The sequence below is a fragment of the Narcine bancroftii genome, chromosome 7, assembly GCF_036971445.1.
Source record: "Narcine bancroftii isolate sNarBan1 chromosome 7, sNarBan1.hap1, whole genome shotgun sequence".
Classification (NCBI taxonomy): domain Eukaryota; kingdom Metazoa; phylum Chordata; class Chondrichthyes; order Torpediniformes; family Narcinidae; genus Narcine; species Narcine bancroftii.
The window spans coordinates 17,484,269-17,509,690 of record NC_091475.1 but is presented as its reverse complement, the minus strand read 5'-3'; positions in this window follow the sequence as shown (position 1 = coordinate 17,509,690).

Below are 25,422 nucleotides of genomic sequence, written 5' to 3'. Positions count from 1 at the left end.
TGATGACCAAGTATCCAATGTGTGGTACAGTTGCTGCAGAGAAATGGATCCAAGGTCATTCCACAGGACCATAAGAGTAGCAGAGATGATCACTGGAGTCTCCGCCCCCCCCCCCCCTCCAAATAAACATGATCAACTGGGATCATTGTCTGAAGAGGCTGAGCATCTATCAACTGCTCCCGTCAGGGAATAAATACAGAAGGATCAGAGCCAGCACCACCAGGCTGAGGAACAGCTTCTTCCCACGGGCAGTGAGAATGCTGAACGACGGAACGAACTACTCACACTAACAATCTGAGACTCTCACATTCATGAAACAATACTTATTTATTAATTTGTGCAGATGAATACTTGCCCTGTGTGGCGATACCATTTCTGTATGTATGGCTGGCCTGCCTCCATGCCGACTTCTCCCCTTGGAATCCCCTAATAAAGGCGGTTATGCCCAGGCCCCTCCCCTAAGATGAGCTCTGGACTCGGGCCAAGCAACATAAGTGTACATAAAGGTTTAAGCAATTAAAAGCCTATGGTTCTGGCAACTTCTAGTCTTTGAAGTTAATTGATAATGCATCACCCTGCATATGTATTATTTATCTGCATGCGTTATGTCTGCTTGTCTGTCTGCATGTTTCACACCAAGGACCAGAGAACACTGTTTTATCGGGTTGGACTTATGCAATCAGATGACAATAAACTTGACTTGACGTAATTTCAATGACAAATTTAAATTCCATGGTGCTGTGGTGAGATGTGAACTCATGCCTTTTGATTGTAAGTCCAGGTTTCTGGATCATTCGTCTGGTAAATTAACCACTGTTCCCCATGTGGTCATTGAAATCTGGTCTTTGGCAGTTCTACCCTTTCACAAGTTTGTTTATGTTGTAGAGTGTTGTAAAATCTTATGTGAAAAGATTCAGTTGGTTGGTATTTAGCTTCCTTGTGGTGGGTGGTTGGGCCATTTGGTAGAATCTTCCTCATCTGGAACAAGCTGCTCTGTGAGAGGCTTCTGAGCTGGCCATTGCCATTGCCAGGCACACACATCCAAAATAAATGCTATTGGAGAATAAAGAGTGCATTGGGTAATGTTACAAAGGCTAAAATAATACTGGAACAACGAGGCCTCTGCAAAATACTCCATTTTGGAGTAAATTATATTCTTTTATATTTCAATATTCAGATTTTGCTTTGACAGTAATTGTTGCTTTGATTTAATTCCTTGTACATTGTTTAGTAAAACAAGTGGGTGCTTAAAAGTCATTCCATTGCCTTGAGCTATTCCAAATCAAATGAATGATCTTCATTGTGTTGTTCTATGGAGGAAATGTAGCAGTCAATTAATACTGTACACAGAACACAGGAATAAGATAATTGCTGATCATTTATTTTAGTGTTCCTGAAGAAACATTAAAAAAATCTGCAGAAGTTGCATCTTGAGTGAACAAAGAGAAGCTGGAAGGATTCTCTGGGTTGGGCAACGTCCATGGAAAGCTCAGTCGAGATCTTGGGTCCTGACAAAGTGTCCTGATCTGAAACAATGACTGACCATTTCTACATCTGGGGGCTGCATGTGTTGCTCAGTCCCTCTAATGACACCTTCTTCACATTGGTTATAGGTGGTTATGAACCAACAGAAATTTGTTATGAACTAACAAAGGAACAGCAATGGAAAATTCACCAGTAATGGTAAATTCAAAATAGTAGCTTTTATTAAACCATTAATAACATTACATTTCTTACTTAACTCTAAACTTAACCACACTATGCACAAATGTAAAATTTTTGTGTGTGGGGGGCGGGGGACGGGGGGGTGGGGGGGAAAATCCCAAACTATTGCAGTTTAGGCTTAATCTGTTGAACTTGATTTTTAAATTGCAGTTCAGCAATAATTATGAAGCATTTTGAAACATCATGTCTTTGAACTCTTTTAAACTCACAACTTTCTTTTGTCGAGCCATTTTTAGAGCAATGTTTCTTCATACAACTGATTTCACAAACTCCCTCTGATCTTGCCTAAGAGTTACAGAGTCTGTTTTCCACGATGTTTTTTTTTTCTTAATTAAGAGTGACCTTTATCCGTGGACACACAAGGCTGGTTTCTTAGATGCAGTCAGTGTAGATATTCATTTTAAAATACCACTTTTGGTAATCCTCCTTTTATTAAGAGAGCCCAGGCAGATTTCCTTCTCTCAATCCTGTTTCTCACAAGATGGCCAAGTTTTCTTCAACGGACCCCCTTTAGCTCCGATTTCAATAATATATTTCTTACAGACCTCTCGTGACATCATAACTATCTGCTAAGATATCTCTGAACCTTTTTACATCTTCATGCTAAAATGTATAATTTAGTCTCTATCTTCCCAAACTTAAAATCAAAGTAATTATCTTTGTTTGATGTTCCTCCCTTCCAAAACGTTGCTTCCGAGCTCTCTGGGATGGGCCAGCAAAAATGGCTTCTTGTAATAGTCCATTGTACTCCTTATATCAAAAACCATCACCAAATCTTTCATCTCTCTCTGTAACTGTAGTCACAGCAGACTTCTGTCTCTGAGATGATGTCAGCTGCTAGCTTCAAAGAATCTCTCTCTTTCTCTCTTTCTCTCTCTTTTTAAAATGCAAACGTGTTGTCTTTGTGCACCCGAAACTAAATCCACAAAAAACCTTACTAAGACACGTAAATATGAAATATAGTTTAACATTAAACAAAAGATTGATCATAGCACAATTTTGTCACACTGTTGTTGGTTGAATCTGGGATAAATATTAATGTTACTTTTGAATGCAACACTTGTTCATGCATTCCATTGGCTTAATTTAACCTCCCTTTCACCCTAAATCCCATTGACACAATTTCTCCTTATTTGCTCCATCAATGCCACTCGTAACTTTGAATCTCTGAAAATTGGCTGGTTGACGAGTCACTATTCACAATCACACATGCAATGTGGATAAAACACTGAGACAGTAGGAGAAGGAGCTGTGGAACCCATGCTGGCTGCTTGCTCTCTAGGAACACACACCAGGCTGCAGGTTGCTGCAGACTGGTGCGAGACTGGCTGAAGGCATACCAGGTATCAGAACTATGATTCATGGTGACTCTCTGCCTTACGCAGACAAAATTTGAAGTATATCATGTATATTCCATTCTTAATTTTTAATTACATGAAAATAAAATGAACCTTAATAACCTTAATAAAATCAGTGCAAACTGCATCGTTCCTTTATCCAAAAACTATAAGCTAGATACCTTCTCCCATAGGAAAATGAATCTCAGGCTTGTAGGTGATGTTATGTTTATCTGACAATAAATCTGAACTTTGAACTTTGAACAAAATGTGCTTCTTTCATCAAGGCCAGAATCCACTAAGTAATCTAGAGCTCTACCTTAGCAGCAAAATATTTCTGGCCAGATTCCTCCACCATCCAATTCTCTGTCATCCAACCACACCAGGGGTGCTCCACAGAAGATCAGCTGGCATTTTCAGGGAACACGGAGGTGACCTGCTGCTTTATGTGTAATTGGGGATGAGAGAGTGGCTAATCTTCAATTCTTCCTCTGTATTTGCAAATCTAAAATCCTTGGAAGATGCGAGAAGAGAAAGGTCCATTGTCTTTTTAAGAAAGTAGAACCAGCAGGATAATTTATGAAAGACAATTAGGTTACATTTTCATTAGCTTCATTCATTACATCAATGTAAGAGATAACAAATATGTCAGGAGTTAGGGAGTAACAGGAATAGTTACTGGATGATACAGCAATAACTTGGACTCATTATGATTCTTTTAAATGGGGAATGCACATTGAATTTTACTTCTTTGTTAACCACCCATCCCCACTGTGATAGCACAGATTCTATCACCAATGTGTTTATGTACAGATGGTAGTGTAGGATGACTGTGATTGGCTGAGAGTGTAGCCACACCTACTGGCAGGTCTTAAAGGATTGCTCCTAGCCAGACTAGGTCATTCTGGACTGGTCGACCTACTTGTGATATGCTCCAGTCTTTTAGTTAATAAAGGCCTTGCCACCTACTGGTAGGTCTTAAAGGATTGCTCCTAGCCAGACCAGGTCATTCTGGACTGCTCGACCTACTTGTGATATGCTCCAGTCTTTTAGTTAATAAAAGCCTTGGTTCGGATCAACAAGTCTTTGGTTCTTTCAACGTGCACTACACCCAATCAAATGGCATGGGTCATTCAAGTCATGGTGAAGAAAGCACGTCAGCGCGTCTTCTTCCTCAGTAGTTTGTGTATGACATTGGGAACCTTGGCAAACTTCTACAGAATGTGTGCTGACTGGCCGCATCATGGTCTGGCATATGGACACCAACATCTCTGAACCAAAAGCATTGCAAAAGGTAGTGACACAGCCCAGTGGCGTGTATCCTTGATGATTGCTGCTGCTCTCCGATGGCAGCATTCCCTGCAGATGTACTCAATAGTGGGGAGGGTTTTGCCTGTGATGTCCTACACTGCATCCACTACCTTTCGCAGGGCTTTACACTCAAGGGATATTGATGTCTCCATTCCAGACCGTGATGCAGCTGGTCGGCACACTTTCCTCCACACATCTGAGGACATTTGCTATGGTTTCTGATATCATACCAAACCTCCGTAAACTTCTAAGGAAGTAGAGGAACTGATGTGCTTTCTTCATGATATCATAAGTATGTGTGGTTAATTTGAAAATTAACTTTAAAAAATGGTAGGAAGAGAACTTATGACATGACTAAAGTGTATTCAAAAGTTACCAAAACACACAGAGAAAGAGTAGAAAAATAATATTTGTTAAATAAGGTCAGATGTAGCCTAAAGGCTAATGAAAACTAAATATAAATTCAGAAACTAAAAAGTCAGCCAAATTCATTGAAGAACATTTAAGTGTTACAGAGAGGAGAGATTGATAGAAAGTTCGAAAATGATGTGCAGTGAAATAGATTTTGAAATTCAAACTGAGAAATACTGTGCATTGCATTAGAATAGATCGTGGTTGAGGTGAAGTGGTGAGCTCTTTCAAAGAACTAGTACGTAAACAGATGGACCAAATAGCTTTCTTCTGGGCTGTAAGGTTGTGTGTGTTTCATCTGTTCTTTGCATCCTTTGGTGACAGTTAAAAATGCAAGATGGTAATGGTTTATTCAGCATAAATACTTCTTCAGGAGTGGATGATTTATGGATTAGTAGTTAGTATAGTTGTAGGCAAGAGACACAAGGGAAGCTTTTCTTAAGCAAAAGATAGGAGTGGTGGAAGTAGAATTAATCAGGACCTGCTTAAAGGATCCAAGATAGGTACTTACATATTTTAAATTTTAAATGTAGATGTTCAGGACAGCAACGTGCCCTTCTGACTCATGAGCCTGTGCCGCCAAAATGCAGAAATAAACCCACAATTTCCAGACATTTTTGAAGGGTGGGAGGAAACTGAAGTACCCCGAGGAAACCCATGCAGACACAGGGAGAATGGACAAACTCCTTTTGGACAGCACCAGATTCAAACCTGGATCACTGGCAATCCAATAACATTGCGCTAACCTCTACGCTAGTCAGACCTACTTGAGAGCCACAAGGAATGAACCAGGGGTAGGATTGATAGAACTACTCGACTTAGAGCCATCGTAGACATAGAAGCATAGAGCCATTGAACACTATAGCACAGAAACAGGCTATTTGGCCCATCTAATATGTGTCAAACTATTAGCCTGCCAAGCCCCAATGACCTGCACCAGATCATATCCCTCCCATCCATGTACCGTCCAAGTATTTCTCCCGCATTCACCACTTCAGCTGGCAGCTCCCACGACTCTCTGCATGAACTTCCCCCTAATGTTCCCGTTAAACATTTCCCCATTTATATCCATCCCCTCATGTTCCTTTCTCACCCAAGCTCAGTGGAAAAGAAGCCTGCTTGCATTTACTCTATCCATACCCCTCATAATTTTGTACACCTCAATCAAATCTCCCCATATCTTTCTATACTCCAGGAAATAAAGATTCTAACCTGTTTCACCTTACCCTGTAAGTCAAGTCCCAGCAACATCCTAATAAATCTTCTCCGCACTCTTTCATTCTTATTGGACCGAAAGGCATCCCCACTGTCATAGCAAGATCTGATTATTTAATTTCATGACTTCAGAAGTTATTAACTATAAGAACATCAATAACATTTATGATACAAATTTAAATAGGAAAGAAATATTTTAATTGACATAGCACTTTATTACATTGTTAATAAGCGTGGTTCATGATGAATTACACTGAAAGGGTAGCATCTGTTCTGCTGACAAGTATACTGTGTCCCAGCCCCGACGCAACAAGACAGAGATCAAGCGAACTGACACTACAGCACCAACAGATAAGTCCAGATGAAGGGCTCTGGCCCAAAATGTTGACCCTTCTTTTCCTCCCACTGTTGCCTCTCGACCTGCTGAGTTTCTCCAGCAAGCTATTTACTGCTCCAGATTCCAGCATCTGCAGTCTCTCGTGTCTGCATTGAGAGGCCATTGCTCCTGTTGAGACATGCTCCAAAACTGTCCATATTCAAACAGCTTGCACCACCTTCCCTTCCCATTCCCTCCACCTCCTTTCCTTCAGCTCCCCACCCCCTTCCCTCTCCATTTACAGTCATTCGCCCCCCCCCCCCACCCACTCCCCATTTGCTGGTGACCTCTCTTCCTCATCCACCTATTACTTCCTGTGGGACTGTTCAGCTCCCCTCCACCACATTGTTTGGGCACCTGCCTACATTATGCTCATATCAAAACATTGCTTATGTCTCTTTATCTTTACTGCTTAAAGTGCACTGCTTGACCTGGTGAGTTCTTCCAGGGCTTTGGTTTTTATCTCATCCAACGGTATCTGCAGACTTTTGTCTTTTACTTCGTTTTAAGTAAAGAGGTCCACTAATTGAGCATTTAATTTACATAGAGTAAGGCTGCACCGTTTAGCTATCAATCCAGACCCCAACTGGATGTGGAGTTTATATGCCAGCAGGAGTAGTTGAACAAACTGACCCATTCCCAGCCCATCAGAGCAATGAGTAATAAGTGAAGGCCTGCCTTGGTGAGACCACACCTGGAGAACTGCGGGCAGTTTTGGTCTCCTTATCTGAGGAAGGACATCCTCGACATGGACGGGGTGCAGAGAAGGTTCACTAGACTGACACCAGGGATGGAAGGACTTGCATATGAAGAAAGTTTGGATAGACTAGGCTTGTATTCACTGGAATTTAGAGGAATGAGGGGGGATCTTATAAAAGAATATACAATTGTTAAGGGTTGTCTGAATGCAGGAAGGTTGTTTCCAATGCTGGGAAAAACTAGGACCAGGGGTCACAGTTTAAGGATAAGGGGGAAGTTTTTTTAGGACTGAGATGAAGAAAAATTTCTTCTCTCAGAGAGTGGTGGATCTGTGGAATTCTTTGCCACATGAAGTAGCTGAGGCCGGTTCCTTATCTATATTTAAGAGTAGGTTAGATTTGGCCCTTGTGGCTAAGGGGATCAGGGGGTGTGGGGAGAAGGCAGGAACCGGGTACTGATCAGCCATGATTATATTGAATGGCGGTGTAGGACTTGAAGGGCCAAATGGCCTACTTCTGCACCTATTTACTAAGTTTCTATGTTTTATCATTTCTTACAGCCTATAATAAGCTAGCCATTAATTTCTAACCTAATGGCACGATGCAATGCACAAACTTACTGAAGAAAGTCAGCAGGTCACCCATCTTCTGTAGTAAATGAAGGGCAGCCAATATTTTGGGCCTAAGCCCCTCGTCAATAAAAGATCAGGCAGGTGCCTGAAAGAAAAGGAGAGGGAGGAGAGGAGAGATGAAGGGAGAAGGGAAGAAAACAGACTAACAGGTAAGAGGTCATACAAGAGCTTAGAACATAGATTGGCGTGGAATTATGACATTACGGGCATGAGTGAAACGTGGTCACAGGAGGGGCAAGACTGGCAGCTCAATGTTCCAGGCTTCTTTTGCTTTAGACACGATAAAACAGTGAGATGAAAAGGGGAGGAGCGGGATTCCATGTCATGGAAAATATCACAGCTGTTTTAGTCAGGACAGACAAGAGGGTTCATCTACCAAAGTTATATGGGTGGAGCTGAGGAATGGGAATGGTATGACGAAACTCATAGGGTTGAATTATAGTCCGACCAACAGTCAGTGAGAATTGGAGGTGCAAATCTGTAGAGAGATAGCAGACGGCTGCAGGAAACATAAGGCTGTGATATTAGGAGATTTTAATTGCCCACATATTGATTGAGACTCCCAGAATGTAAAAGGGCTGGATGGCTTGGAGTTTGTCAAATGAGTTCAGGAAAGTTTTCTAAATAAATATATAGAGGTACAAAATAGAGAGAGCGCAATACTGGATCTCCTTTTAGGGAACGAGACAGGATAGGTGACAGAAGTAGATGTAGGGGAAACTTTTGGGTCCAGTGATCATCATGCCAATAGTTTCAAGTTAAATCTGGGCCTTGGTTGAGATTCTAAATTGGGGAAAGGCTAATTTTGAGGAAATGAGAAAGGATCGTGAATGTGTGGAGTGGGATAAGCTGTTTTCAGGCAAGGAGGTACAAGGTAAGTGGCGACCTTCAAAGGTGAAATTTTGAGAGTACAGAGTTTGTGTATTTCTTTCAGGATTGAAGGCAAGGTTCGCAGGTCTAGGGAACCTTGGTTTTCGAAGAATGTTGGGAAACTGGTTCGGAAGAAGAGAGGTTTATAGCAGGTATAGGCAGAAAGGAGCAAATGAAGTAATTGAGGAAATAAATGCAAGAAACCCCTAAAGAAATATATCAGGGAGGCTCAAAGAAGGCATCAGATTGTTTTGGCAGACAATAGTGAAGGAAAATCCTAAGGGATTCTGCAGGTATATTAAGAGCAAAAGGAGGGACTCTTTCTTCCCTATGGTAAACAAAGTTAAAGAATTTCAGGTATGTTACATGCTAAATGTAGTATTACATGACAATAATGGAACCTTTACCTTTTTACCTTTTAGTAAGGAACAAAATTGGTCCCCTTGAAGATCAGAGTGGTCGGCTTTGTTTGGAGTCAAGAGAGATGGTGGAGAGATGGTGGAGATCTTAAATGGATTTTTTTTCAATCAGTATTCACTCAAGAATTGGGCACAGTCATGGGAATTAAGAAAAACAAGCAGTGAGGTCATTGAACCTACACAGATTAAAGAGGAAGTGCTTGCAGTTTTAATGCAAATAAGGGTGGATAAATCCCTAGGGGCTGACAAGATATTCTCTCAGATATTGGAGGATGCTAACGTAGAAATTGTAGGGGCTCTAGCAGAAATACTTAAAATATTATTAGCCTACAGCTGTGGTGACAGAGGATTGCAAGGTAGCTCTTGTTTTTCCGTTGTTTAAAAAAGGCTCCAAAAGAAACCCTCGAAATTATTAGCCGGTGAACCTTATGCCAGTAGTAGGTAAATTATTGGAAGGTGTTGTAAGAGATCGGTTGTACAATTATTTGGATAGCTGTGGACTGATTAGGATTGGCTTTATGGATGGTAGGTCATGTTTAACCAGTCATTGAGTTTTTCAAGGAGGTTACCCAGGAAAGTTGATGAATGAAATGCTGTGGATGTTGTCTACATGAACTTTAGTAAGGCCTTTGATAAGGTCCCACATGGGAGGTTAATTAGTAAGGTTCAGATGCTAGATAGTCATGGTGAAGTCATGAATTGGATTTGACAACGGCTATACAGGAGAAGCCGGAGAGTAGTGGTGGATAATTACTTCTCAGACTGGAGGCCTGTGACTAGTGGTGTGCCTCAGTGAGCAGTGCTGGGACAATTGTTGTTTGTCATCTATATCAATGATATAGATGATAATGTGGTAAATTGGATCAGCAAGTTTGCAGATCACACTAAGATTAGAGGCATGTGGACAGTGAAGACAGTTTTTTAAAGCTTGCAATGAAATCTGGACCAACTGGAAAAATGGGCTGATAAATGGTAGATAGAATTTAATGCAGATAAATGTGAGGTGTTGCACTTTGGAAGGACAAACGAAGAAAGGACATACACGGTAAATGGTCAAGCACTGAGGAGAGCAGTAGAACAGATGGATCAGGGAATACAGATACATAACTCCCTGAAAGTGGCGTCACAGATGGATAGGGTTGTAAAGAGAGCTTTTGGCATATTGGCCTTCATAAATCAAAGTATTGAGTATAGGATTTAGGATGTTATGTTAAAGATGTATAAGACATTGGTAAGGCCAAATTTGAAGTACTGTGTGCAGTATTGGTCACATAACTACATGAAAGACAACACAAGATAGAAAGAGTGCAGAGAAGATTTACTAGGATGTTGCCTGAATCAGGAATTGAGTATCAGGGAAAGGTTAAACAGGTTAGGACTTTATTCCCTGGAGCCTAGAAGAATGAGGTGTAATTTGATAGAGGTATATAAATTATGAGAGAGATAGGCGGAGTAAATGTAGATAGGCTTTTTCCACTGAAGGTAGGTGAGGTACAAAGCAGAGGACATGGGTGAAGAGTGAAATGGAAAAAGTTTAGGGGGAACATGAGGGGAAAAATTCATCACACAGTGAGTGGTGGGAGTATGGAATGAGCTGACAGTTGAAGTGGTGAATGTGGGCTCAGCGTTAACATTTAAGAAGAATTTGGACAGGTACATGGAAAGAAGAGATATGGAGAGCTATGGACTGGGTGCAGGTCAGTGGAACGAGGCAAAAATTGGTTTGGCCTAGATAAGAAGGACTGAAGGGGCCTGTTTCTGTGCTATAATGTTCTACGGTTCTAAGTGGGAGGGTGGAAGAGATGAGCTGAGAAGTGATAGGAGAGGGGTGTAGATCCCTGATTTGAGAGGGAAGGGAATGGGATGGAGAGTGGGAGGAAAGGAGAAGGAATAAGTAAAGTGAGAGAATGGGGGGAGGGGTTTAACAGAAATTGGAGAAGTCAATATTAATGCCATTTGGATTGAGTGTCCAGACAGAATAGAGGATGCTGTTCCTCCACTTTGCTGGTAGCCTTGCTGAAGCCAAAGACAGACATGTCTGTGTGGAAATGGTGTGTGGAATTAAAATGGTTTGCCATTGGGAGGTCATTACTATTGCAGTGGATTGAGCAAAGATGCTCAACTAAGCAATCTCCCAATCTGCGTCTAGTATCTCCGATGTAAGAGGAGGTCATAACGGGAGCACTGGATGCAGTATATAACCCCTGGAGATTCACAAGTGAAGTGTTGCTTCACTTGAAAGGACTGTTTTGGGCTCTGAATGGTGGTGAGGGAAGGAGGTGTGGACACGGGTAGCATTTCTTGTTATACTTCCTTTGGATGCTGCGCGACCTGCTGAGTTTCTCCAGCATTTTTGTGTATTGTGCTTGGCCCAGCATCTGCAAACTTTCCTGTTTAACTCCATAATGCCAAGGTGCTGCTTATCTCTTTTAGTCCTCAGACCTAAAACAGTAACTACGTTTCCCTCTCCACAGATGCTGCCTGACCTGTTGTGTGTTTCTGGTCATTTCAGATTTCATCTATGTAAAAATGTCCCATACTTTAGAGCAATTCTCTTTGGAGCAGCCTTACTACTGGATGTATTACGTGCATGGCTTTGATACAGGATTTAGCCAAAGCAATGACTATAACAACCATTGCGCAAGTGAGAGCGTTCGGTGTACATCGGCAATTTATATTTTTGGCCCGAATGAGTTACTGTAAAGAATGGATTGATTCTTAATTCCATTGAAAGCAGAACTGTGGATAATTGTAGACTGAGTCAAAGCAACAAATCTAGAGAATGGAGGAACCAGGGCCATGATAAGGCTATAACATCCCGTCAAACTAATAAAAACGAGTGAAAGGTACACAGTTTGGTGCATGAAAGCTTCAAGAAAAGTGGACTGATGAGTTTTTCTTTGTGCTTAATGGAACATGTACAAATCCACTTTGATTTATCAGCAGATATGTTAGGCAATTTGGAAAGCTATTGCACAACAGTACGTGGAAATTTCAGTAAAAATTACCAACCCAGTCTAACATAAGGTAAAGTAAATTAAATTAAAAAGTAATTAAGTAAAAGTGAGAGTTCTACTTTCACTCAAAGACCAGCGGAAGCCTATAAAAAGATCAGGAGCCATCACATAAACTCCTCTCCCTTCCATCGACTCCCTCTGCAGTTCTTGCTGCCTTAGTAAAGCGGGCACACAAAACTCAAAACGGTCAACCAGTTTACCTATCTCGGCTGCACCATTTCATCAGATGCAAGGATCAACAATGAGATAGACAACAGACTCGCCAAGGCAAATAGCGCCTTTGGAAGACTACACAAAAGAGTCTGGAAAAACAACCAACTGAAAAACCTCACAAAGATAAGCGTATACAGAGCCGTTGTCATACCCACACTCCTGTTCGGCTCCGAATCATGGGTCCTCTACCGGCATCACCTAAGGCTCCTAGAACGCTTCCACCAGCGTTGTCTCCGCTCCATCCTCAACATCCATTGGAGCGCTTTCATCCCTAACGTCGAAGTACTCGAGATGGCAGAGGTCGACAGCATCGAGTCCACGCTGCTGAAGATCCAGCTGTGCTGGATGGGTCACGTCTCCAGAATGGAGGACCATCGCCTTCCCAAGATCGTGTTATAGGGCGAGCTCTCCACTGGCCACCGTGAGAGAGGTGCAGCAAAGAAAAGGTACAAGGATTGCCTAAAGAAATCTCTTGGTGCCTGCCACATTGACCACCGCCAGTGGGCTGATATCGCCTCAAACCGTGCATCTTGGCGCCTCACAGTTTGGCGGGCAGCAACCTCCTTTGAAGAAGACCGCAGAGCCCACCTCACTGACAAAAGGCAAAGGAGGAAAAACCCAACACCCAACCCCAACCCACCAATTTTCCCCTGCAGCCGCTGCAACCGTGTCTGCCTGTCCCGCATCGGACTTGTCAGCCACAAACGAGCCTGCAGCTGACGTGGACTTTTACTCCCTCCATAAATCTTCGTCCGCGAAGCCAAGCCAAAGAAGAGTAAAGCGGTCAACATATTTAAAGACTCACCACACGCTGGCCACACTCTCTTCTCCCCCCGCCCCCCCCAACCCCTCCCCATCTCCATACCACTAGATTCCAAGAGAGTTTATTTTCTGCAGTTAGCTAACTCCCAAACAAACCTCACACTAATAAAATAAAGGTGCTTTTTCTCTGTATCCAAACTGTTCCCCCTCTGCAACTATGAGTTTCAACTGCATGTGGACTGAATTGGCGGACCACTTATGAGCCAAACTTTTTTTTTAACTGTGCCCTTGAAATGAACTTGAACCTGCAGAGGGTGTGTACTCCTCCCCCTCCCATTCTTTCCCTTTCCTTTGGCTAGCCTTTAATTCAGGCACCTGTTTTTTTCACTCATACCTTGAGGAAGGTCTCAGGCCCGAAATGTAAGGTTAGCATAGCAGTTAGTGCAACGCTGTTACAGCACCAGCGACCAGGGATTGAATCAGGAGCTGTCTGGAAGGAGTTTGTACGTATTCCCTGCATCGGTGTGGCTTTCCTCCAGGTGCTCCGGTTTCCTCCCACCCTTCAAAATGTTACAGGGATTGTAGGTTAATTGGGCGTAATTGGGCGACATGGGCTGGAAGAGTCTGTTAGTAGATTCAGTCCATATACAGTTGAAACTCATAGTTGCAGAGGGGGAACAGTTTGGATAAAGAGAAAAGGCACCTTTATTTTATTAGTGTGAGGTTTGTTTGGGAGTTAGCTAACTGCAGAAAATAACAGATGCATGTCTAATAAAGAGACGCTGGGAAGGAATGACTAAAGCAAAGATCAAATTGACTGCTGAAGTCTTATCTGGTGATTTCAGTACCAAAAAGGTAATGCTATAACAAATAAAATGTACGCAATTATCTGACACAACTGCATTAAGAAAGGAGCACCCATTTGGAAAAAAAGTCTGACAATAATTAATAGCCAGTATTTTGGAAGCACAAACTTCCTGTAGGAAAATGGAGGACAATAAGTAATGTCTAATTTTGACTGGCTAGGCTTGCTTCTCCAAAATTCAGTGGCTTTATCACTACACTGCTCAAGACTGGCTTGAGACTGGCTGAAGGGGTACCAGATATCAGAACTGAGATATGAGAGGGTGCCAAGGGCACTGAAGGCTTCCTGATCATGTTGGAGGTTTGGATCTGGTGCTTGGGTTGCCGATGGTTTGGACTGGAGTCAGTGTGGGTGTGGAGGTTGGATGAGTGCTGGAGGTGAATCCATGGCACTCAGTAACCCTGAAGGGTCTCTCTATTTGGATCCAAGATGACGGCACGGCGGCCTCTCTGGACTGGGTGCGACAGGAACAGACCCACCCCCCGCAAGTAGGCTCTGCGCTCTATCTTTGAGCAGACGAGGATGGAGACAGGCATTAAAATTTGGGGAATGCCAAGCAAGCACTTCACAGCCTGCAAAATGTACAGACTCGACTACCAGGGGACAGAGCTTACATTGCATACTCGAAAGGCTGAGGGGATTGAGGCCTCTGCTGTGGCGATGTGGCACCGGAGTTGACTTTGACTGTTGCCGGGAAGGGTGGAGACAGCGTGGCGTAGTCGGAGAAGGTGTTTGGAGTGGCAGAGCAGGAGGAGGTGTTTGGAGTGGCAGAGTTGTGGGCCCGGTTTGGATGAGCATAGAAGGTTGAGGAGGGATCTGATAGAGGTATATAAAATTATGAGGGGAATAGATAGAGTAGATGTGAATAGGGTCTTCCCCTTGAGGATAGGAGAGATTGGAATGAGGGGTCATGTTAAGGGTTAGGGGACAAAACTTTAGAAGTAACATGTGAGGGAGCTTCTTCACTCAGAGAGTGGTGGCTGAGTGGAATGACCTTCCGGAAAAGGTGGTTGCAGCAGGGTCAATTTTGTCATTTAAAAGGAGGTTGAATGAGTACATGGATCTGAGGGAGTTGAAGGGTTATGGGCAGGGAGCAGGTAGATGGTACTAGAGGAGTTCATTTAAATCGGTGCAGACTTGAGGGGCCAATATGGCCTGCTTCTGTACTGTAATGTTATATATGGTTATATGGTCCTGAAGATGTGTGTCCAAGATCTCTGGGGCCTCGTGGGGAAGATGCCACGGCTTGGGCCTCGTGAGACGGCGAACTATGAGAGTGGTTTTCCCTTTAAAAAAGGCAATTTAACATCCATAGCCCAGTGTATGCCGGGAAATCTGGCCTTGAGGGCGGTGTGGTAGTAGCATGCAGAGGCCTCCGGATCGGGTGAATAGTCCCTAGCGGACATTTTAACATCTAAAGGAAGTATTTCACCCTGTCTCTCCTAGAAACATGGTCCAGCCTCTGAAAAGTAAATGTCGGAGCCATGGATTCACCTCCAGCACTCATGCACTGTTTTAAGCAGTTGTGAGTAATTGGAGATGTGTGTGTAAGAGAGATTAATTTTCTGATATTTCACTCTCCTGCCGGATGATCGTGGCGGCTAAGGCCCAAGATGGCGGTGCAGCAATTGCTCACAGCGGCTCTTCGAGACCTGGTGCTTCTGTTCCAACACTGTTTGCAGTTGTTACGCTGTTTTTATATCGCACCACTGGTTCTCTGACTGTAAGGGGTGCTGGGCCATTTATGTTGATGGCGAATCTTACGGCAGACTAAAGTCCATTTCATCCAATGCACATTACACCTGTTTTATTACATGACAATCGAGGAATCTTGATCTTGAAAGGTGGCTGAAATAACTTGGTCTGAACAAACCTAATGTTTATATCTACAGATGGCTCAATAAATAAAGGAGGGAAGGTGAATGGATTGACAAGGCAATGTGATTCATCAAGTGCATGGAATGCTTTTGCTTCAAGTACTGAGGCACAAAGCTAAAAAAAAGAATGAAATGCAAAGTATCACACAATTAGTTGTGCAGGTAGCCAGCATGACTGCCTTTGAGTGCTGAATCATCGGCAGTTTCGAGCATCATCCGGAGAGCAATAATCTAATGAAGCACAAAGAAGTGGGATGGTTATTCCCCCAGCAGGGTTTCCAAAAGACCTTTGTGACACCATCATTGAGTTGCTTGAAATAAATGAGATGAAGGAGAAAACGTTGAAAATTCCAGAGTGGAAAATTAAAGTGGCAGATTTGGAGGATGTGACTTGCCACTTGAAGGCACTGTTACTCAGTCTGCAATAGAAACAGACACATCCCACCAACGTGGGAGAGCAATGAGCTGCTGGAGGGACTCAGGCAGAATCCATGGGTGGAGATGGGCAGTCACTGTTTCAGGTCAGGACACTCCATCAAGACCAGTCTTGATAAGGTGGCCTGAGCTGAAATATTGGCTGATTTGTTTTTTCTCTCCATTGATTGGAGGGATATGGTTCAGTTGCATGTCACTGGGACTAGATTGGATAATAGTTCGGCATGGACTAGACAAGCCAAAGAGCCTGTTCCTGTTCTGTAGTGTTCTATGGTTTTATGTTGGCTCCAAGTAGAGCAATTCTATTATTCCTACTTTCTGTTCTTTTCTTCTGGACCTTCAAATTACATCTCTCAAAGAAGCACAGGTTAGTGTAACGGATAGCATGACCCTATTACATTGCCAGTGACCCAGGTTCAAATCCAGCACTGTCTGTCAGGAGTTTGTACCCTCTCCCCAAGGCTGCATGGGTTTCCTGCTGGTGATCTGTTTTTTTTTCCTACCCTTCAATGACATACAATGTTTTTAGGTGAAGTGGTGCATTTTTGGGGCACAAGCTCATTAGCTGGAGGGGCCTGTTACTGTGCTATAGATCTAAATTTATAAAGTGCCACAGATTTATTTAGATTGTATATTACTCACAACCAACCATCCTTGGTTTTATTTTCTGTATTCTGAGGATGGGTGGATCCAAACTTATCAAATCCATCACCTGTTCCAACTTTCACTTTTCAAATCTTTGCTTTCACATTCCACAGAGCAATTCACATGGTACATAATAGATCTCCACAGATGGAGAATTTAAATAAGCGCTACCTATTGTTAACTGTAAATTGTACAGATTAATTTCCATCAATTGGCACATCTCCCCAAACTTTTATTTATCTTATCAAAACTTCATCCATAGCATATAATTGCTTTTCTATTGAATGAAACATCTGCCTGTAACATTCCATGCCAATCTCCTGCTTTCAAAAAGGCTAATATTTCCTGTTGAAAGGTGACTCACACTCTCCGATATGTATGAAAGATGACTTTTAATTAGGCCTACTGAAGAGATTAAGTCTCCATCCCTTAAGAAAAATATTATTAGATGTCTAGTTGTGTGATCCCAATTATTCTTCACTCCTCTACATCACATCAAGTGCTAAATTTAGACTTTGTACGATAAAAGCAAAATCAGTCACAAGCTAGAAATAGCAGATCAAAGTTTGTCGGAGTACTGTGACAGAGTATATAGATATGTTTTTGGGAGATAAATTGGGAAAGGTTTGTTAGAGTAGGTCACAAACAAACACTTCAAAACAGATCTTATTTAAAATACTGGAGCTCTGCCCCATGCTAGACATATCAGCTCCACAGCATTTGCAAGCGCTTTGAAGAGTGCTCAAGAGACTTCACTAATGGATTGTTGTTTACAAAAGACAACAGATGAAAGATCTTGTTGGAGCCGCAGATTGTTTGGAAGATAACGTTGTTCTAAGAGGGTCATGTGGTTTTGCAAGCAGAGAGAGAGAAACAGGCTTTCTCTGAGAGAGAGAGAGAAAGAGAGAGAGAGAGAGAGAGAGAGAGAGAGAGAGAGAAAGAGAGAGAGAGAGAGAGACAGAGAGAGAGAGAGAGAGAGAGAGAGAGAGAGAGAGTGAGAGAGAGAGAGAGAGAGAACAGGACAAGCTGGCAAGCTTATGAAAATCCTCATTTTGAAAGACGGCCTGGTCAAAGCCCTTGTGGTTCATGCAAGAGGAGAGGACTGGCTGTCTAATGCTTCACTTGGAATAAGAGAAATAAAAGGAACTCTGTGGTGACCTGAAAAAAAGAGGTTATCATCTGGAGAACCCTGAAGGGGCAAGTTTCATCAGCAAGACACTGGAGTGGCTGATGTAAGTACATCAGTTGTGGATGTCCTGGAACAAAATATTTCTCTCTGAAAACTGAGAAGAACCTATTTAAGCAGTAACCATTTACCTTTCAAGCACCAAAGCTTGGTGAACTTTATAAATGTTAAATTCTGTGCACAGTATAAGAATTGCCTGCGACCCGTGAACTTGGAGATATGGGAAGTGAGATTGGACTGTGAACCAAAGAACTTTTCTGAACTTACACAAACACATTACATACACGTGCACTTAGAATTAGAAGGGAGTTAAGTTAGGGCAAGTAAGTTAGTAATGATAAGTTAAAGTTTGATTCCATCTTCATGTTTAAAGATAATTAAAAGCAACTTTTGTTTAGGTAGCCATTTGTCTTGGTGAATATCTATTGCTGCTGGGTTTTTATGTCCTCTGGTCTCATAACAGTACATACATGACATCACATACAACCCTGAGATTTTTTTTCCGCCAAGCGAGGTAGAATTGCCACTTAATGGTAGTGCAAAAAAATTGTATTCAAGAGGATACCTCTCCATGTAAACAAATAAAGAAATGTAAGCAAACTAACAGAGAGCAAAATAAATCAATAAACTGCAAAACTAAGTGTCTTAAATGAGTCCCCAATCGTGTTTGTTGTTGAGGAATCTAATTGTGGAGGGGTAGCAGCAGTTCCTGAACCTGATGGTACGAGTCTTGTGGCACCTCTTTCCTGAGGGTAGTAGTGAGAACAGAGCGTGTGCTGGGTGCTGTGGATCCTTGATAATTGCTGCTGCTCTCCGACGGCAGCATTCACCTGTAGATGTTCTCGATGGTGGGGAGGCTTTTTTGTGTGGTGTCCTGGGCCTTGTCCACTACCTTTCACAGGGCTTTCTTCTAAGTGGTATTGGTGTCCCCGTACCAGGCTGTGATGCAACCTGTCAGCACACTCTCCACCACGGATCTGTCGAAATTTGCCAGGGTTTCCGATGTTATACTAAAGCTCTGCAAACTCCCGAGGAAGTAGAGGCGCGGACTTGCTTCCTTGACGATGCCATTAGTGTGTTAGGCCTAGGAAGGATCCCCTGAGAGAGTGACTCCTGGAATAATCTGATTAGCTCTTTGCTTACTGAAGGATTTATACATTCCTTTTTGGGACACACACACAGGACTTCAAATTTATTGATATGAGTGCATTCTTCATGAGTGGAAAGGAAACTAAAACGTTTTATCATTTCGGGCTGCCTGGCAAGGAACTGAAATGGCCTTTCAGAATGTTGGTACTTGCAACTGTTTAAGCACCAAATGTACTCTGACCCTTCTTCAGTCAAGCTCAATCAGTGTGCTACCACCAGAAAATGCGGGAGATATTCATCAGGCAGCATCTTTGGAGAAAGAAATGAGCTAACGATTCAGGTCAATTTTTCCATCAGAACATACCAGATATTGCTCTCTCATGAACTGGGATCTTTATCTTCTGTTTTCGATTAAGATTCATGTTGCCACACAGCTCAAAACAGGTCCATCAGCCCAACCCCTCCGTGCCAACCAAGTTGGCCTGCAGGTTTAGTCCCATTTGCCTACATTTGGTTCAGTTCCTTTAAAAAACATTACATCCTTTTATCTGTCCAAACGTCATTTGAACCAAAATAGTACAAACTTGTAATTAATCACTATTCATTTTTTTCTCCTTGTTCTCTATCATTATATTTTATATTTCAAAACTTATATTCAACTGAGTGCCTATTTTACTTTTGTGCATGAAGTAAATTGCCCTATTTCTGGTTACCAAAGGGGCAACATTAAAATACCGGGTGAAACACAAAAATCTGCAGATGGTGAGATTGTAGTCAAAACATAGAAATGCTGGAGGAACTCAGCTGGTCCCGCAGAGACCATAAGGGGTAAAGATATATTCCCGACGTTTTGGCCCTGAGCTCTTCTTCAAGGAGAGAGTCATTGAGGAAGGACTCAGGCCGAAGATGTCAACTATATAATACTTTACCTCCTATGGATGCTACAAGACCAGTTGAGTTCCTCTGGCGTTCCTGTGTTTTGAGGATTAAAATGCCTGTCGGAATTGCCCTCTGACGAAAAGATGTAGCATCACAGCTGCTTGTTCATTTTCTAAAATCGGCATCCAAAGGGGAAGAAGACGGCTGAACATCAGCCCGTTTTGCCTGCTGTTATCCTCAACAAAGATGCAACGGCGACTGCACTTGCTGAGAAAACTGGTGGGCCAGGCGACTGACCAACATCATGTCAACCTTCTACAGGAGCTCAATCAAGAGCGTCCTGGCCGGTTGAATCACAGCGTGGTACGGTTGCTGCAGAGGTGGATCTCAGAGGTCAATCCTCAGGAACATGTGTGGCAGAGAGGATCACCTGGGTCTCGCCCCCCCCCCCCCCCCCCCCACCAACATCGACATAAGAGGGTGTGCAAAATCATTGAGGACCCCTTCTGCTCTGCACACAACATCTTTCAGTTGCTCCCGTTGGGAAAGAGGTACAGGAGTATCAGAACTAGCATCACGAGGCTGAGGAACAGCTTCTTCCCACGGCCAGTGAGAACGCTGAACGACCAAAGGAACTGCTCACACTGGCCATCCGAGACTCCTATATTTATAAAGCAATATTTATTTACTTAAATTGTATATATGAATACTTGCTCTGCCATGTGCATCATTTGTCTGTATATGTGTTATGTCTGGTTGTGTGTCTGTGGATTCTGCACTGAGGACCGGAGAATGTTTCGTCACGTTGCACTTGTCCAATTAGGTGACTTGACTGGAAGTGGTTGTCCCTCGCCATCAGCCAGGCACTCAGGAAGCTTGAAGCGTGATTAGAGTGTGTGCAATCTGCATTTCTCTGAAGCGTGGAGTCAGCAAGGTCTGAAAATGGATGAAGGGATAAAGGTTTTTAAATATTTCATTCCAACCCATCACAGACGGCTGCTCGAAGGAAGCAGAGTCAGAAAAATCATTCATAATCATTTCGACAGGCTACACACTCTTGCCTCTGCACACTTGTTCTCGATGGCAGTTTCTAAAATGCAATTCAGTGTCCTGATGAACATTGCCTTCAGCGAAAGAAAGCATCTCTTCTCAAACCATAGGTCATCGAAAATGCAGCAAACAAAATAGTTTATCCTTCTTAATAGCAGCACTATCCAATATGACTGACACTGTAACAACCTTCACTCTCACAAGAAGCAATATTCTTGCAACCTCCGCTTTCTGCTGAATGTTAAGAGAGATGGGGAAATAAAAAGGAATGGCTGTTTTGTGAACTTGCAATGTTTCTGTCTGCTGATTTATCTTCACAGCTAATGTACATGCAAATTGCTCCTCTATTTGCACGTCAGTGTTAATGAATTTATCAATGGCTCAGTGTTATCTCGGAGGGTAAATTCTGATGAAATAGAATGTACTAATCAATGTTTTAACCATTGATCAGGTGACTATGATGTGTTAATTTTTTTAACTTCTTGTGATGTTTAATTAATGCAAAACATGTAATTTTACTCAGCATTTGCTGGGTACCCTTTAATGTTGCAAAATTAAAGCTGCTGTAAAGTTGTCGGGGATGGCAATCTTCAAAACATTCTCAGAAAATAACACTTGGAAGATTAATGATCAGGAAGAGAAAAAGGGATCGTTTTCAACACAAAAACGGCAGATGCTTGAGTCTTCAGCAAACAGACAATTTCTGGAGAAACTCAAAGGGTGAGACAGGATCCACGGGTAGCAATCATCAGTTAATGTTTTAGGTAAGGAGCCTCATTTGTGTCTAAAGAGAAAAGGAGGTGATACCACGTATATAAAGGGGGAAAGTAGCTGGGATGGGCCCAGAGGTGATTGGGACCAAAGATGGAGAGATAGGTAGAGGGAGAGCCACAAGGAATGGTGGGACGGAACTGGAGAGAGGGGGGAATAGGAATGCGGGAGTAGGTAGAGATGGAAACAATGGAACCAGATAAGGGTGGGAGTTACCAAAAATTAGGTTTCTGCCATTATATTTATGTTCTCTGAATATGATGCTTTGTTCATTGGGTTTATATTTGGTTTCACCCTGTTGGAGAAAGCCAAGAAAAAACATACGAAGCAATTGCAAGAATGGTTGGCGACAGGAAGGTCAAGTTTAAATCCACAAAAAAGAGCATGGGTGTTTGGCAAAGCAGTCACCTTAGCTTGGAACACACTTCACAACGACGAGTGTGTCATGATGAAAAACTTCCCACCTCCCCATCAACGTCATCTCCAGGAATAGACACAGGGGAGCCAGAAGATGTCACAGGGAAGTAAGTACTCATGTAAATTTTGCTCTGAATTCCTCAAAGCCATGAAACCAGACAACTGGAGCCAACCTTAGCACAACTTTCACATGATTTGGCCCCTTCTCCCTTGTAGGATACCTGTTCAGCAACTTTAACACCCTGGATATTCTCAATGGAAAAAGAGGCCAAAATCTACAGAAAAATTGCAATGAGTGCAATTTATAGAGAACTTTGCAATTCACTACTTTAAACCGAAATAACACCGCTTCAGAAAATTCTTTCCAGAATCTAGTAACCTCTAACACCATCAGTTCATTTAAATCATGTGGCTCAGAGTATTAGAATGATTTAATTAATATTGTTTATCTGAGAGGGCTTTGAAAACAGAGTTTGGAGTAACATTGGCAGCATGGTTAGCGCACCTCTGTATCAGCGAGAGCGGCTCGGGTTTGAATCCGGTGCTGTCTGTAAGGAGTTTGTACTCTTTACCCATGTCTGCTTGGGTTTTTTCCAAGTGATCCAGTTTCTTCCCACCCTTCAAAAATGTACCGGGATTGTAGGTTAATTGGGTGTAATTAGGCGGCACACCCTCGTGGACTGGAAGGTCCTGTTACTGTGCTGTAGTTCTAAATTTAATTTTAAAACATATAAGTCTGCAGACACTGTGAATGCAGTAAAAACACAGAGATGCCGGAGGAACTCAGCCAGTCTCCCAGCGCCCATAGGAGGTAAAGATATATTACCGATGCTTTAAACCTGAGTGCCTCTCAAGGTGAGGACAAAAAGGAGGCAAAAAGCTGGTGAAAAGCAGTCTGGGAGGGGGAGGAGTACAAACCAACAGAGAAAACGTGTTAATTGGACTGACAAGAGGACAAGAGAGGGAAGGTGAGAATTGATAGGGGGAGAGGGGTAGTTTTTGGCTTTGTGAAGGGAGGTACAGGGAAAGGAATGAAGAGAGAATATTATTATGGTTGTTATGTAGTAAGAATAATGTGAATTATTTTGTAACTGTAGTAACTGTAGTGCACCACTGTGGGGTGTATGTATATGAATGTGTGTGAACAGTTTACAGAGATGGTGGAAGTTATCAATAAGTAAAGTCTCTTCTGTTACTTGAATCTTGCATCTCTAAGTTATTTAAGTAGACTCCCATGTAACATAGAGACATAACAATGATGAAGGCCTATAAGGCTGATCCAGCATTGCCTTCAGTTCAGCAGTGTCAGAAGTCATCTTCCGGAGCTGAGGTAGGCACCACCCGTCGCCTTGATGTCAAACATATGTGCCGAGAAGGGAGACAAAATGGCGATGGAAGAGCAAGTAAGATCACTGGTGGAGATCTATTCAAGCAGTCTTAGGACTTAGGAGGATCTCCTGTGCCACATACTTAGCTCTATGATTTTAAAAATTGTGCTCCTGGGACGCGGGCTGACGATGTCATCACTGGATAATCAGCCCGCCATTTTCAGTGGCGTTGCCATCATGAAGGAGGTGGAGTGATCTCACTCCACCTCTGAGTCAATCCCCCCGGGCGCATCAGAGTTCACCTCCTCAATCCACCCTCGAAGGTTTCTTTAAGGTAAGTGAAGCAATGTAAAGGTGGAGAATATCCACCTTTACATTAGTTTTTTTTCCACACTATAAAAAGGCCTAGAGACAAAGCTAGAGGGAAGGAGACAAGGAAGATCTGGGGCATGGTGGGGGGAGGGCAGCTAATGGAAACTGCAAATGGAGCTGTGGGAAAGGCGAAGGGGGCGAACAAGGGAGTGGCAGCTTTAAAGGAATCCGGAGAAGTCAATGCTAATGCCATCCGGTTGGAGGGTGCCCAAATGGAATATGAGGAGTTGATCCTCCAATTAATGGGTGGTCTCAGTCTGCCAGTGCATGAGACCATGGACAGGTGTGTTGTCTTGGAAGCTTGGAACCAAGGCTTGGAGGTCAGTTTTGCAGCAGCTGGAGGTCAATAATCCTGGGCAGCAGACCTTTTTTGGCTGGAATTTGGAAATACTTTAGAACAAATTACAGGAGTCCAATTTCCACAAAATCCAAAATTGTTTTCATTAGGTAACATTATAGGGATAAGTCCTAAATTGAAATTAACTAGATATCAGATAGAATTTGTTAAAATTGCATTTGCAGAAAGTGCATTGCAGTTGCTGGGAAATCTGATTCACACTTAAGTTTGGAACGATGGAATGGGGAAATATACAGCTGTGTCCCCTTGAGAAAATCACGCATTTTTTTAAGGAAAAGATACGAGATTTTTTTTACAAATTTGGCGCCCATATTGACCAAAAAAAAATTTTTTTTAGATTTCTATGTGTTCTTCTTGGCCTCTAAGACCTGCGTGGAATCTCATTAACAATGAAATAGATGGGAATTTTAGATTAGAACTTATCAGGAATCCATCTCTTTCTCTTTTTCTCTTCTATTCTAACATCTTACAGTGTGTTCTCTTTTCTTGGGATTGTGAGGGAGGGTCTTATCATCATGTATTTGATACTCAATATATTTTTATATTTGTACTTTGAATGCATGTATGGTTAAACATTTTTAATAAAACATTCAAAAAAAGTCATGGGCAGCTTGGGTTGCAACGAGTGTAGATCAGCAGGGGTGGGAGATTGAGATGTTTATGATAACGGTTTACAAGAGAGAAATTTTCTGCGGTGAACATATGAATCTAGAGCAATAGTTCAAAGCCTTTTTCTTTCCACTCACATACCACTTTAAGTAATCCCGATGCCATCGATGCTCTGTGATTAGTAAGGGATTCCTGAAGGTGGTATGTAAGGGGAAGGGAAGGTTGAGAATCACTGCTCTAGACCCAATTGTTACTGAAATATTTTGCTGGAGAAAAATTGCCATTGGCCCATTTCCTTTGGAGTTATGGAACCGTGCACAGAACGAGTCAATGAGGTACAATTAAAACATATTCTTTCCACCAAAATACTGGCTTAAGCAATCCCTTACTAATCACAGACCATCTATGGCATAGGGAATACATAAAGTGGTAGGTGAGTGGAAAGAAAAAGGTTGAAAACCACTGATCTAGATCAAGGGGGAATGTGCTAATGTCAAAAGCAGAGCATTTGGGAAGTAATAGCAAAAGCACTTGCACTTCAAAAGGTGAGCAGGC